This window comes from Pelophylax lessonae, assembly GCF_965119305.1.
Source record: "Pelophylax lessonae genome assembly, chromosome: 1".
Taxonomy (NCBI): domain Eukaryota; kingdom Metazoa; phylum Chordata; class Amphibia; order Anura; family Ranidae; genus Pelophylax; species Pelophylax lessonae.
In genome coordinates this window covers 697,845,293-697,862,091 of record NC_138768.1, presented here as the reverse complement: position 1 = coordinate 697,862,091, position 16,799 = coordinate 697,845,293, and positions in this window count along the sequence as shown.

Here is a 16,799-nt window from a genome sequence, read left to right as displayed (position 1 = left end):
ATGAGATGAACCCCAACAACTTGGAAAGGTGGATCTCTCTCACACGTACCAACACAGACTATCCCCCAATTTAACTGATCCCCAGAGGTTTTTGATTAAATAGCGGAATAGAAAATATGATCCCAAAAAAGTGTATGTATATCACACGTACACAACCACACTAGGCCCCAATTACTATTGTTTGTACCCCTAAAAGGCTAGGAGTAGGGGGAGTATGGAACAGGCAGCACCCTCAAACCTTCAGAAGTATGAGATGAACCCCAACAACTTGGAAAGGTGGATCTCTCTCACACGTACCAACACAGACTATCCCCCAATTTAACTGATCCCCAAAGGTTTTTGATTAAATAGCGGAATAGAAAATATGATCCCAAAAAAGTGTATGTATATCACACGTACACAACCACACTAGGCCCCAATTACTATTGTTTGTACCCCTAAAAGGCTAGGAGTAGGGGGAGTATGGAACAGGCAGCACCCTCAAACCTTCAGAAGTATGAGATGAACCCCAACAACTTGGAAAGGTGGATCTCTCTCACACGTACCAACACAGACTATCCCCCAATTTAACTGATCCCCAAAGGTTTTTGATTAAATAGCGGAATAGAAAATATGATCCCAAAAAAGTGTATGTATATCACACGTACACAACCACACTAGGCCCCAATTACTATTGTTTGTACCCCTAAAAGGCTAGGAGTAGGGGGAGTATGGAACAGGCAGCACCCTCAAACCTTCAGAAGTATGAGATGAACCCCAACAACTTGGAAAGGTGGATCTCTCTCACACGTACCAACACAGACTATCCCCCAATTTAACTGATCCCCAAAGGTTTTTGATTAAATAGCGGAATAGAAAATATGATCCCAAAAAAGTGTATGTATATCACACGTACACAACCACACTAGGCCCCAATTACTATTGTTTGTACCCCTAAAAGGCTAGGAGTAGGGGGAGTATGGAACAGGCAGCACCCTCAAACCTTCAGAAGTATGAGATGAACCCCAACAACTTGGAAAGGTGGATCTCTCTCACACGTACCAACACAGACTATCCCCCAATTTAACTGATCCCCAGAGGTTTTTGATTAAATAGCGGAATAGAAAATATGATCCCAAAAAAGTGTATGTATATCACACGTACACAACCACACTAGGCCCCAATTACTATTGTTTGTACCCCTAAAAGGCTAGGAGTAGGGGGAGTATGGAACAGGCAGCACCCTCAAACCTTCAGAAGTATGAGATGAACCCCAACAACTTGGAAAGGTGGATCTCTCTCACACGTACCAACACAGACTATCCCCCAATTTAACTGATCCCCAGAGGTTTTTGATTAAATAGCGGAATAGAAAATATGATCCCAAAAAAGTGTATGTATATCACACGTACACAACCACACTAGGCCCCAATTACTATTGTTTGTACCCCTAAAAGGCTAGGAGTAGGGGGAGTATGGAACAGGCAGCACCCTCAAACCTTCAGAAGTATGAGATGAACCCCAACAACTTGGAAAGGTGGATCTCTCTCACACGTACCAACACAGACTATCCCCCAATTTAACTGATCCCCAGAGGTTTTTGATTAAATAGCGGAATAGAAAATATGATCCCAAAAAAGTGTATGTATATCACACGTACACAACCACACTAGGCCCCAATTACTATTGTTTGTACCCCTAAAAGGCTAGGAGTAGGGGGAGTATGGAACAGGCAGCACCCTCAAACCTTCAGAAGTATGAGATGAACCCCAACAACTTGGAAAGGTGGATCTCTCTCACACGTACCAACACAGACTATCCCCCAATTTAACTGATCCCCAAAGGTTTTTGATTAAATAGCGGAATAGAAAATATGATCCCAAAAAAGTGTATGTATATCACACGTACACAACCACACTAGGCCCCAATTACTATTGTTTGTACCCCTAAAAGGCTAGGAGTAGGGGGAGTATGGAACAGGCAGCACCCTCAAACCTTCAGAAGTATGAGATGAACCCCAACAACTTGGAAAGGTGGATCTCTCTCACACGTACCAACACAGACTATCCCCCAATTTAACTGATCCCCAAAGGTTTTTGATTAAATAGCGGAATAGAAAATATGATCCCAAAAAAGTGTATGTATATCACACGTACACAACCACACTAGGCCCCAATTACTATTGTTTGTACCCCTAAAAGGCTAGATGAGGAGTAGGGGGAGTATGGAACAGGCAGCACCCTCAAACCTTCAGTATGAGATTGTGTTCACTGTACCCCACAAAGATTGAGTTCACTGCACCCCACAATGATTGTGTTCACTGCACCCCACAAAGATTGTGTTCACTGCACCTCACAAAGATTGTGTTCACTGTACCCCCCAAAGATTGTGTTCACTGCACCCCACAAAGATTCTGTTCACTGTACCCCACAAAGATTGTGTTCACTGCACCCCAAAAAGATTGTGTTCACTGCACCCCAAAAAGGATGTTGTTCACTGCACCCCAAAAAGGATGTTGTTCACTCCACCCCAAAAAGATTGTGTTCACTGCACCCCACAAAGATTGTGTTCACTGCACCCCAAAAAGATTGTGTTCACTGCACCCCAAAAATGATTTTGTTCACTGCACCCCAAAAAGGATTTTGTTCACTGCACCCCAAAAAGGATGTTGTTCACTCCACCCCAAAAAGATTGTGTTCACTGCACCCCAAAAAGATTGTGTTCACTGCACCCCACAAAGGATTTTGTTCACTGCACCCCAAAAAGATTGTGTTCACTGCACCCCAAAAAGGATGTTGTTCACTGCACCCCAAAAAGGATTTTGTTCACTGCACCCCAAAAAGATTGTGTTCACTGCACCCCACAAAGGATTTTGTTCACTGCACCCCACAAAGATTGTGTTCACTGCACACCAAAAAGGATTGTGTTCACTGCACCCCAAAAAGATTTTGTTCACTGCACCCCAAAAAGATTGTGTTCACTGCAGCCCAAAAAGATTGTGTTCACTGCAGCCCAAAAAGATTGTGTTCACTGCAGCCCAAAAAGATTGTGTTCACTGCAGCCCAAAAAGATTGTGTTCACTGCAGCCCAAAAAGATTGTGTTCACTGCAGCTCACACACAGAAAAATGGATGTGGATCACTGACACCTGCCTATCTCCAATCCCACACCACACAGCAATATCGATTGTAGTTTGTAGAACACAGTTTCCCTAAAATTCAGCAGACTCTGTCCCTAACAGGATTGAGAAGAGATCGTAGATCAGGATTGAGTGCAGATTCACCCCACCCCCCACACAGCAATATCGATTGTAGTTTGTAGAACACAGTTTCCCTAAAATTCAGCAGACTCTGTCCCTAACAGGATTGAGAAGAGATCGTAGATCAGGATTGAGTGCAGATTCACCCCACCCCCCACACAGCAATATCGATTGTAGTTTGTAGAACACAGTTTCCCTAAAATTCAGCAGACTCTGTCCCTAACAGGATTGAGAAGAGATCGTAGATCAGGATTGAGTGCAGATTCACCCCACCCCCCACACAGCAATATCGATTGTAGTTTGTAGAAGACACTGACCCTATATAATTCAGCAGACTCTATCCCTAAAATGCCTACAACTCGCCCTGCCTAAACACTCCGACCTGTCCCTCAATTCTATCCGGACACAAATGGTTTTTTCCTGCCTATCTTTCCCTAATCAGCAGCCAGCACGTTGATGTGTGCTCTGTCCCTGAATCTAAGCAGCATAATGACGCCGCTGCGGCTGCCTCGAACTTATAAAGACTTGGTCACATGCTTCAGACGGCCAATCACAGCTACTGAGACATTTGCAGGCATGGCTGGGATGGCTTAAGGCACACCAGTTAAACGATTGTTGATTGGCTGTTGAAAGCCCGCCATGAAAAGAGCGCCAAAGCATGCAAAACCCGGAAATAAAACGACCGAACACGGATTTTTACCCGAACATACAGTAAAGTGTCCGTGTCCGTGTTCGGGTACAAAAAATCCAATTATTCGGTACGAACACGAATAATACAGTCCGTGTTCGCTCAACACTATTGAGGAGTTCTTAGAAATGACAGGGTGTTGGGGTCTCAGCTACCAGATATCCCACAAGTAGTCTTTAGAGGGGTACAACCTCTGTGGTTGTATGTAGCCCCAAATGTTTTGGACAAACCTAATAGGATTTCTTTTTTCCATAACCTTACAGGCTTTTTTCCATGTAGTATGCCAAGTGAATGCTTTACCTGGCAGAAAGAATTGTAATTTTCGGTCTACAGCTACCAATAAGGAGTATCAAATCAAATCATTCATCACCTGCTCCTCCACCAATGTGGTGTACCTTTTACAATGCCCTTGTGGACTACAGTAAAAAGGCCGCCCTTTCAGGACCCTGACCATTGGGGTGAACAAACATTTAAAGAATATCAGAAAAGGCTTCCCAGGCGTGTCTAAACATTACCCTAGGTGTCATGATAAAAATCCTACTGACACTCTGGTATGGGGTATTGATAAGTTCATCCCCCATTAGAGGGGTAGTCATATTCGGCGGGAGATATCTAAATTAGAAACTGGATTTATGACATTAAGACTTATACCCCGTCGGGGATGAACATTGAATAGGACGTTAACTGTCACATTACCAACAGTTGATTGGTTGTGACAGTTGCGGTCCCATTTGTAGTCATTATGCCTTTTATTTTCATTCTACACTTTTTATTTTAATTTTATATGTTTATTCCAGCTGTATTTTATTAAATATTTTTAAATTCAGAATGTCATTTTTCTGTTTTGTATTGTTATTTACTGTTATTGGTTTTTATTATATGGTTTTACATTAATACCTTAGGATTATTTTATATTTAGAATATTGAGGGTCTTGCATTGACCTCTATTACACTTGTATGTTGTACTTCTGGCAGAGGGACCATAGCTCGCAATAAGGGAGGTGGTGGCACGCCTTTTTGCTAGTCACGTCCGGTCTTTGTGGAGACTGGTCTCCCACCGCTGGAACCCGGATGTTGACTTTTACTTCCTGGTATGTCACACCCAGTTTGGAGACTTATAATGCGTGCTCATGTCCAACGGCCACGCCTCTGATTATGTCAATGCGTGACGATACGCATAAGGTGGACCTACCAGTCGGACGATTAGCATGCTTCTTACACAGCGGTTCTTATTCCCTTTACTTTGCATATATGCCTGTGTTTTATCCTATTTATGCAAGTGCAATTCTTCCATTGAAATATTTATTGGTTTGAACGTACTGCACCATTGGATTTTTTCTGTTCTAAGGTAACATCTTGATGGAAACGAGGAGGAAGGTCCTGGTTTACATTTTTACCAGCTGCTTTCATGAGATTTATCCTTGCCATTTTTGACTGCTCTGTAAAAGAAGGGTCAGCATTTCTGGTAAGCAGTTTGGATTGGTCACGTGGTGATTAAGGATGCTATTCATATCTTCACACTGGTGATTGGAGGACCTTATTCCCATCTGATCTATACAGAGACTCTCTCTTGGGACTTTATTTATTTATTTATTACTGGTGCTGTTTTTTGTTTTAATACCTATATAAAGTGCTTCTTGATGCATACATTTTATAATTACTTCACCACGGGTGCTCAGAGGATAGCTGGTAACTCACCAGAGGTGTTTGATCCCTTTTTACGAGTGGTCAAAATGTGCTTTTTGGAAAACCATATTGGTTCCCAAGCTCACACCATTCCACTCCAAAGGTCCCTAAGGTTGTAGCTAAAAAGTAAGGATGTACTTCACCAGGGACACAAATAAGGACTTTATAGTGTAGTATGTTTAATAATGTTTAAAAGAAGGCATAAAAAAAGATATATTGCACTCACGTGTAACAGTGCCTATGCCTGGCACTGGGGATCTACAGCATGTGCAGATGTGGCCTATCAGTTTAGCACTGGCATGTGCTCCACGCCTCATTCTCTATACTGGGCCTTGGTAAAAGTCACATGGGAATCCGGAAGTGATGAATCCCCGCTCCGACGTATGCTTCACCGTTCTTGGCGTCTTCCGGAATTCATTTAGCTTTTATCACTCATTTACAGGGGCAGCTATTCACTTTCTGATGTCACATGTAGGGCACCATCACTTGCCACATTGTTAGTGCATAAATATTCAGCTGCTATTTAGACTCTCCCTGACCACTATCTTATAGAAAGTTTCTGGACAAACAGGGAAAGCATTGATTTCTGCAGCCACTGAAACAAAGAACAGACCCTTACAATTAAACACAGCTACAGTGAGTACAGTGAGCCCAAACTAAATTAATCTAGTACCTACCTAGGAGGATGCTACATCATCTTTAGACTACAGAACACTAAACACTTGCTGCAACTTTTCTGGCTCTGAGGAAGGGGGCTCGCCCCTGAAATGCATCAGCCCAGCCACAGCAGCCCCATACGACACACTGCATGCCATTCAGCTTCGTGTGGGACCTTGGCTTCCTTGGAGATTTTATGTACATTATGTTGATGTGTGTGCATTCACACCTGCTTTGTGAGTATACTACATACTTTTTAAATTTTAATAAATGGTTTTAGTGGTAATGCACTAGGTCGGTGCGCCCCTTTTCTTTTGTCTTTTTTTCATAGTAGTAAATGAAGCTGGGTAGGCAGAAGCTGTTCTAATTTGAATTCATATCTGGAAATACCTGAAATTAAATTACATATGGATGCAAACACAGGTGATTTGTTTTGTAAACTGGGGTCCGATTTTCTGAAGACTGACTTTGGATGGAAATTTAAGAAGACAGAAGCAGAGACTTCACAGAATGTAATTATTTTCCTATTTTAACAACTTACCCACTGGGCACCTAAACCCCCTTCCTAACCAGACCAATTTTCAGCTTTCAGTGCTCTCACATTTTAAATGACAACACTGTACCCATATTAAATTTTTGTCCTTTTTTCACACAAACAGAGCTTACTTTTGGTGGTATTTAATCATCACTGTGAATTCTATTTTTTTTCGCTATAAATGAAAAAAGACTGAAAATTTAGTAATAAAATGCATTTTGCTTAGTTTCGGTTTTAACATTTTGCAAATTTAGTAATTTTTCTTCATACATTTTGGCCAAAAGTTATACTGCTACATATCTCTGGTAAAAAAAATAACCCAAATAAGTATATAATATTTGGTCTTTGTGAAGGCTATGGAGTCTTCAAGCTATGGTGCCAATCATTGAAAATTGATCACACCTGATGGCCCATCTCATTTCTTGAGACCCTAACAAGCCAGTAAAGTACAAATACACCCTTAAATTATCCCTTTTTGGAAAGCAGACATTCCAAGGTATTTAGTAAGAGGCATGGTGAGGTTTTTTTCCACAATTCTTAGCAAAATTAAGATTTTTTTTTCTTTTTTCACAAATTGGTCATATTATCAAGTTATTTCTCACACACTATATAGGAATGCTTGCAACTGCAACCAAAAATACATGCTGCTACTCCTCCTGAGTATGGCAATACCACATGTGTGGGACTTCTCCACAACCTGGCCACATACAGAGGGCCAAAATCCTAGTAGCACCTCCAGGGTTTCTAGGAGCAAAAATTACACATATCATTTCCTGACAACCTATCACACTTTTGAAGGACCTGGAGCAACAGGGCAATAGAAATGCCCACAAAATCACCCAATTTTGTAAAGCAAACACCCCAACACATAATCTAGGAGACATAATGCATTTATGTTTATATTGATTATGTCATTTTTTTCCACAAGTTTTTGGAAAATGTGGGAAAAAAAATGAAAACACATTTTTTACACAAAGTTGTCAATTTATAAGATATTTCTAACACATAGCATGTATATAGCAAAAATTACACCCCAAAATACATTCTGCTACTCCTCCTGAGTATGGCGATACCACATGTATGAGACTTTTACACAGTCTAGCCACATACAGAGGCCCAACATGCAGGGAGCACCGTCATTTCCTGACTTCCCATTACAATTTTGTGAGGCACTGTATGGCACTGATAAGCACTGTAGTGGCACTGATGTGGCATGGATGAGCAATGATGTGGCATGGATTTGACATAGATGAGCACTCATGTTGCATGGATAAGCACTGATGTGGCACAGGTGAGCACTGACGTGGCATGGATGTGGCACAGATGAGCTCTGATATGGACAGGATTTGTACTGATGTGCCATGGATGTGACATGGATGAGCACTGACGTGGCATGGATGTGGCACAGATGAGCACTGGCTTGGCATGGATGAGGCACAGATGAGCACTGACATGGCATGGATGTGGCACGGATGAGCACTGACATGGCATGGATGTGGCACGGATTAGCACTGACGTGGCATGGATGTAGCACGGATGGGCACTGATGTGGCACAGATGAGCTCTGATGTGGCACGGATATATGGCACAGATGAGCACTGATGTGGCATGGATGAGCAGTGATGTGGCACGGATGTGGCAAGGATGAGCACTGATGTGGCATGGATGTGGCACGGGTGAGCACTGACATGGCATGGATGTGGCACAGATGAGCACTGACGTGGCATGGATATGGCATGGATGAGCACTGACGTGGCATGGATGAGGCACGGGTGAGCTTTGACGTGGCATGGATGTGGCATGGATGAGCACTGATGTGGCATAGATGTGGCAAGGATGACCACTGACGTAGCATGGATGTGGCATGGATGAGCACTGATGTGCCACGGATGAACACTTATGTGGCATTGATATGGCACAGATGAGCACTGATGTGGAACAGATGAGCACTGATGTGACACAGATGTGGCACGGATGAGCACTGACGTGGCACGGATGTGGCACGAATGAGCACTGATGTGGCATGGATGTGGCACAGATGAACACTGACATGGCATGGATGTGGCAAGGGTGAGCACTGACATGGCATGGATGAGGCACAGATGACCACTGACATGGCATGGATGTGGCATGGAGGAGCACTGACGTGGCATGGGTTGGCACAGATGAGCACTGACTTGGCATGGATTGGCACATATTAGCACTGACATGGCATTGATGTGGCATGTATGAGCACTGATGTGACATGTATGAGCACTGATGTGTCATGGATGAGCACTGATGTGGCATGTATGAGCACTGATGTGGCATGGATGAGCCACGGATGAGTACTGAGGTGGCATGGGTGGGCACAGATGAGGCATGGCTGTAGCACGGATGGGCATGGATGTGACACGGATGAGGCATTGATGTGGCACGGATGAGGCATGGATGTGGCACGGATGGGCATGGATGAGGCAATGGATGTGGCACAGATGGCCATAATTGAGGCAGAGGATGAGTGCAGCTGCTGTCTCTCTCCTCTCCTCGCATGCTGTACCGATTGCTGTGTACAGCATGCGAGGAGAGGGGAGAACTGAACCAAACATGCGCCGATTTGTTGACAAGTGATGACGGAGCGATAACATGGTAAAGGGCCACTGTCATTGATCCGTGATGCGCTGGGTCCCTCAGGCCAGCGAGCACGGACACTTCTGTGTGCGTGCCCCAGGGAACGCACGGGAAGCGCGATTTTGGGAGGATGACCGCGCTGTAGCCATCATTTGGCTATGGCCCGGTCGGCAAGTGGTTTAAAAAGGAAATAATCTATTTTAAATAAAATGATAAATCTGTTTAAACACAACTATAAATATGTTAATTTGACTATATTTCAGCCATCACATAGTAACGCATCACTCAGACTGCAAACTGAATGGCAATACCTGGGCTATTCAGGTGTCCTGTACTCTCATGCTGACAAGAGAAAAAAGCAGGGAGATAACTCAATCAGTCTGTTGTTGCTCATTCACAGGCAAGGGATGTGGCCTAACTGTAAAATTGTAAAACTGAAATGTAAGGACTGTGCTGTGTGGTCGGGCTGTGAAAACCTCAGGACTGGATGGGCAGAATCTTTGGGTAAATCCTTTAACTGGTAATACATTTGCCATATGTGTACTTCAACTGTGTATTTAGCCATTTGTCTGGATTTCAGCTTTAAGATGTTGCACACAGTATTCACAGTAACTCATATACCTTGTAGTATTATCTAAGTTACTGAGAGATGAAAATTAGACTGAGTATTGTGGGCAGCAGCCTCCCTTTCACCATTTCTTCTCTAAACTATATCCTCTTAATTTTAACTACCTCTGGACCGGAAGGATTTACCCCCATAATGACCAGACCATTTTTTGCGATTGAGCACTGCCTTACTTTACGGACAATTGCGCGGTCGTGCGAAGCTGTACCCAAATAAAATTGATGTCCTTTTTTCCCAGAAATAGAGCTTTCTTTTGGTGGTATTTGATTACCTGTGCGATTTTTATTTTTTGAGCTTTCAACAAAAAAGGGTGACAATTCAGAAAAAAAAACAATATTTTTTCACATTGTGCCATATAACATTCCCAAAAAAAAATAAAAATTAAAAATCAATTTTTTCATCCTTTTAGGCCAATTTATATTCTGCTACATATTTTAGGTTAAAAAAACACCCAATAAGTGTATTTTGATTGGTTTGCGCAAAAGTTGTCGTGTCTACAAACTAGGGGAAGATTTATGCCATTTTTATTTTTTATTTTATTTTATTTTATTTTATTTTTTACTAGTAATGGTGGCGATCTGTGGATTTTAGCGGGCCTGCGATATTGCGTCGGACAGATCAGACCCCTAAATTAAATTTTTTTTACACTTTTGGGGGGACGAAAAAAAATATGCACTGTTACTGTAATAATGAAACTTGCAGGGAAGGGGTTAACCCAGATGTGATCAAAGGGTTAATTGTGAGCCTAGGGGAGTGTTTTCTAACTGTGGAGGGGGAGGGACATGTGAAAGGATCACAGGGACCTGTGTTCCTATATAGAAAGATCACCGGCGCTCTGTGATCATTTCAGAGAGAACAATGGTCTGCTGTGTTTACAACAGCTAACCGGTATTCTTTCGCAGCGGGGAGCCATCATGGGTGCCCAGTGGCAATTGGAGCCACCAGTCCCGTGGATCGGCATCCCCGCTGCTTAGTGGGGGCGAAAGCGCACCGCCAGTGGCGCGTGCTCGCCCCCAGGAGTGCTCCTGCGGATTGTCGTACAGGTACGCTGATTCGCGCAGCCTGCCGCAGTATATATGCGGCGGGCGGTCAGCAAGTCGTTAAAGTGTCTCTTTTTTTTGGATGTCACTATGTCAAGTCATCAGCATGCATCTATCAATAGTTGCCACTTTTAATTCAGTATAGGGAGAATCTCTCATTTAAGCAGAGCTCCACCCAAGGTCCGCTTTAAGGCATCCCCCCCTCCTCTTGCCCAAATTGCATTTTATTTTTTTTTGGGGGGGGGGGTGGAGCGGGTACCTGGTTTTGACAGGTATCCGCTCCCACTTCTGCTTGAATCACCAAGATGAAGTTCTCCTTTCCCCTTCCCTCCCTAAAATCATCTGGGACATGTCACATGTCCAAGAAGACTGCAGGACCATTCGCAATGCACAATGCGGCTCATGCATGTGCAGTGGGCTTGCGGCTGTGAAGCTGAATGCTCACAGTTGAGATTCTGGCATCGGTGACAGAAGACGAAAGGGATGGACAGCTTGGTGAGCCCATTGCTGGATCCTGGAACAGGTGAGTGTCTGTTTAATAAAAGTCAGCAGCTACAGTTTTCGAAGCTGCTGACATGTAATAAACACAAAAATGACTGGAGCTCCTCTTTAATATAATATCTATTCTAAGTTTTTTTTTTTTTTTTTAATACCAAGGAGTACCTAACCATTTAATGCAATTCACGGCTGCTACCAACACAATATAAAAAGCTAGGCTTCCTTAGATGTCTTGATAAAAGGTTACATTAAATTTTCATAAGACTTTTCATGTAATATTGGACAACTGCAATGTCAGGTACAGCTGCGTGAAGAAGATGTGATGGATAATGCAGAGCAGCAAACTGCTTTTAAATACTACAGAGTGAATAAATGGAAGTAAAAACATACATTGAATCATTTCAGGGCTTACTGCGCCTGATACAATAAATCAGACTCAAGTGTACAACTGATGTCTAATGCAGCAGAAAATCCATACTATTGTGTCGAGAGTCGTATAAATCATCTCTATGATCCCTAAATGGTAAATATACCATTCACACTATGCCAACCATTCACCAGTGTCCACTCAAAGAATTCAATGTTGCTACATTCAAGCAATATGCTTAGCATTTTTCTTTGTTATGAACAATAGAAAAAATATTCAATTAGCAAGATAAATGTATACAAATGACAATGATGACAGATAATAACCACATTAATCAACTGCAATATTATACTAGTTGTTTGTGATTGTAAGAATGTACATTTGAATACAGTAAAACATTACAAAGTATTTATAGCAACTAATAAATTAATCACTGTCTTGCCAATGTTATCCAGGAAATATCTAGCAAAGAGCAGTGCTAAGTTCAAGAAGTCTGTTTAGTGTATCTTTACATTTTATCAAAATCAAATTCATCCAGAGTCTGCAGGTATCTCATTGTCTTTAGGACCTGGATTAGAATTACTTGTCACATTACAGTGTTCTGTGCTGTGTAAATTCCCCTTCAAGTTCCAATTTAAAAAGATGACACTAGAATAGACCTAAAGAGAGGACAGTTACTAAAGCAATAAACACAAGTTTACCAGGGTGCTAACAATCTTTTTTTTTCAGACAAGGGACTGCATTTTCAAAATATCATTGGACTTATTGGTTAAGACTGGCACATTGTAGCAAAAAAGATTATTTTTTTCTTGGGGTTGTGGTCTGGCTTCGGTTTAACATGGATGCTTAGTCTCGTTCTCCAGCACACTGAGATTCTTCATCTGCTTTTTCGGTGCTTTCTGCTACCACCTAGAAGGGAAAAAGCAGCAAAAGCATGTCAGCAACTGGGGTGCCTTGGGACTCAACTGAGTCGATACATCCTGGCACTGTTCCACACACACCACTCCAATAGCCATGTGGCCTTTCAAATGACTGCCCTGGGCTCTCCGAGTATTGACTCCAGCCACACTATAGGAAAAGGTGAGAGTGCATACACTTTATCAGCCCAGCTCCCTAGCCTGTCACATCTACAAACAGTAGCTGCTGAAATAAAATCAACCTTGTCGGCAGCAATATCAAAGCTGTGCAATGACACACAGGCTGTGGCGTCCACACTGGGAGACATAGAGAAGTCAATCTCCCTACACACAGAAGCCATTAAACAAGTACAGCACTCATGTGATATGTATCTTTCACATTCTATGGAGATGCACCAAAACCTGGACAACCAGGAGTGCAGACATAATGTCCGAGTCAGGGGAATCCCTAAATCTGCTGAACCAACTGCAGTTGAACAAACAGTTTGCTCTATTTTCAATGACCTATTAAAGCACCCATTGGATTTCTCGATTGACTCTGAGAGATTACATAGGGCCCTGGGATCTAGAGATCATGACACAGATTATCCAAAAGATGCAATCTGTTTCTTGTTAAACTTCCCCTTGAAGCCATTCTTTGCCAGGCAAGAGAGAGGGACTCGGCCCTCTTTAATGGCACTCAAATTAAATTATTCCAGCATTTTTTCAAACATCACACTCCAACTCAAGCATGCGTTACACCCCCTGCTTGAACTACTCTGCTCTAGAGGGATTCCTTACCGTTGCAGGTTCCCATTTTGATGAGCAGCTACTGCCAGAGGGCATACAGCCCTGCTATGCACACCAGAAGACCTACAGCCCTTCTGCAAAAGCCTGTACCTGCCCAGAGTGGACCTCCCTGAGTGGTGTAACTCATTCTGCCTCTCGGATTCCTCTTTAGAAGTTACCAACAACTGCACACCCAGAGCACAGCGTCAGAGCTCCTGCCATTGTAGGTCAAACCCCACATCTCCCTTGGGATAACCACAACACATAAAAGCTGAGACCAGAAGCCCAGGTTTCTATCCAGCACACCTCAGAGAGTGACTGGATTCTTGAGCCCCTGGGGATACAGATAAGTATAGCCTAACCATTCAATGTCTGCCTTGTTGGTTTTTAAGATACTCTATAGTTATCCTGGATCTCAGTTGCTTTGTCATGAGTCACATTGACTTAATTGATGTAATTTTGTTGTGTCCTACTCACCTTCCCAGGAATGACAGACTGTATGTTGCTGACTAGGGCATCTCAGAAACCACTATTAGAGATTATGCCCTATATTAACCTGAGAAACCGAGAAGTTGCTTTATTTCAATAAGTTGCAAGTTGAGCTGGTTATCTTCCCTTTCATACTGATGATCTCTTTTTGACTAATGGATACTACTTTTTTTTATATACAGTGCATGGTTTACATGTCTAGCCTTAATTTCTCCTGCCTGGCCATTTAATCTTTTGTACAAAATGTACATGGGCTTTTTTATGTCTTGATACCTTATCAGGGTGGTTTGAATTCATAAGGGAGAAGAATCCATTCCTAACACATTAGTATTGCAATATAGGAAAGCTTCCATTAGAGCACAAAGTGGGTTAACCCAGATACCTTTTCTCCCAAGATGTAAAGTGTTGTTAAGCCCTTGAGAGGTAATAGGCTGGACCTTCCCCTGAGAGTATTCTCCACATTTCTGCCAGGCCCTGGATCTGGTTAAACTGAAAATGGGCTTAGATAGTTATGATTATGCTTCATCTGGCATATTCAATGCTCCCCTTAGAGACATTTGCACTGGAATTATATCCCTTTCCTCAGCCACTACACACTAGTTGGACTAACATCTCCCACATAGCTGTTGCACACCCTTTTCCTTGTTCCTATTCAAAGTACCAGGAAGAGTACTTAGGCATCAGTCTCTCCTCCACAACACCAGCTGCATTTAGCCAGTATTTTATTAATCATTGTAAAGGTTGGCCTTGCAATGAAGGACACCCACACAGGTATATCTTGAGTCTATGTATGGTTTACTTAGCAATAGCAGTTTACACTGGATCACCAAGCATCAAAGGCAGAGTGACAAGTTCCAAGAATAAATGCATGATTTTTATATCGCAACTGTTGCATTACTCTATTCTGTATCTCGGGCACATATCCAGTGGAAAGGGGGAAACTCTGATCATCTGAGATAACATTGTAAGTGTCACGTAAAATTATAAATTACTTTTGCCAATCAGAGGCTATCACAGCGAACAGGGGCTTTGGAACCGACAGTCCCGGGTCCCTGTATCAGTTGTGGATTTTTTACAAATGTTCCCATCCATGTGTAAAATAATTTCTCTCACCAACAGGTAGTTTTAAAATGGCTGCCGCATATTTAATGAACCATGTGCTTTTAGGGGGGAGGTGCAGCCATGTGTGGACGACCTCACTCAAAGTGACCTAGGATGTGGTCAAAAGATATGACCACTTCCTGTGGGAGGTTTTTCTGTGTACAGGATTATAAAAGGGTCAATTTGCATGAGAAAAGCTCTGTTCTACCTCACCTTTTGGCCCTTAAACATCCAGGCTGCAGCCTGGCTTGTTTGTTCCTTTGTAGTTGGAGAAAACATGCGGCAAGGACCTTTCTTTGTCTTGTTGCTGCAGACATCTATTGGAATCCCACCACCCGAGCTAAGTATTCAATATTCTTGGGACAAGTGTTGTATGTTTAAGAAGCATATTTCTGCTGTTTACAGACCATAGGCTGTTCATGTGTTAGGCATTGTTATATCTGCCAGTCTTGTGATATGTTCCTAATATTGTAATAGTTTGTATGTACAGCATGCTTTTGTTTAGTAAAAGTACATTTATACCCTGCAGAGGTCTGAGCTTCCTTGGTTGTACCGCAAAGTAACCCTTGCTAGAAACGCAAGCAAAACATTTGGGGGCTCGTCCGGGATTGCGCTATAAATTCAACTGAAGCAGACCTGTTTTCTGTGGTGTATTGTGTAGCTTGTGCTGGGTAAAAATGCTGTGTAAGCTGTTTAGGAAAAGCAAGGCTGCAGAGAGGTCTGGTGTCCAGAAGGGAGTGTGCAGCTTACCTATCTGGGCCAGAAACAATGAGTGGGAGCCTCTTGCTAAAGTATTTGCAAAGTATGCTTCTCCCTTGAATAAAACTTGGGGTGATAAAGTCTCAGATCATTTTGTAGATTTTAGCCATAAGGGGTTTGGTTTAAGTAAAGCAGAGAAGAGGACAGTGTCCACATTGGGTTGGTACTTTCTACATGCTCTCTATATAGAATCACAGAGAAGGGAGAAGGCAGAGGATGAACTTAAGGTATTAAAAGGCCAACTAGCAGTTGCTTCAGAGTGTGTGCGTTCAACTGCTAGTCGGGCTGATGATTTGCAAGAGTGGTGTGCAGCCCTCATGTCCAAATCAATTAATGCCTTAAGGGAAAGGAAGGGCCGAAAACCTGTTAGTAAAGCCAGGGTACATGCCATTGTCACATCCCAAAACTGGGATTGTGAGGATGTCTCCTCCAATGAGGATGAGGAGATAGAGTTTGATGTTTTAGATGATGACTATGTGTCTTATTCTGATGATAGTGATGATCTGAATGAGTTTCATGCAAGTCCAATAATGCAGAATAGTGCTTGTGATGAACTGAATGAAGTGGAAAAGGGGCCTATTCAAATTGAGCCCAAGGAGCAGCTTGCAGTGGTGACCGAAGAAACTGCAAGCGAGGTAAAGTATTTAGGTAAAGTTAAACCTGCAGTGGCTTTGAAGTGTGTTCAAACTTCTGTAGGCAGAGCTGAAGATTTGAATGAGCGGTGTGCAGCCCTCATAAGCATTTCTAATGATGTAACAAAGGACAAAGGCCCTAAGCCTGCAAGGAAGACAAGGCCTATGGTCTCCAGAAGAAACATGTGGA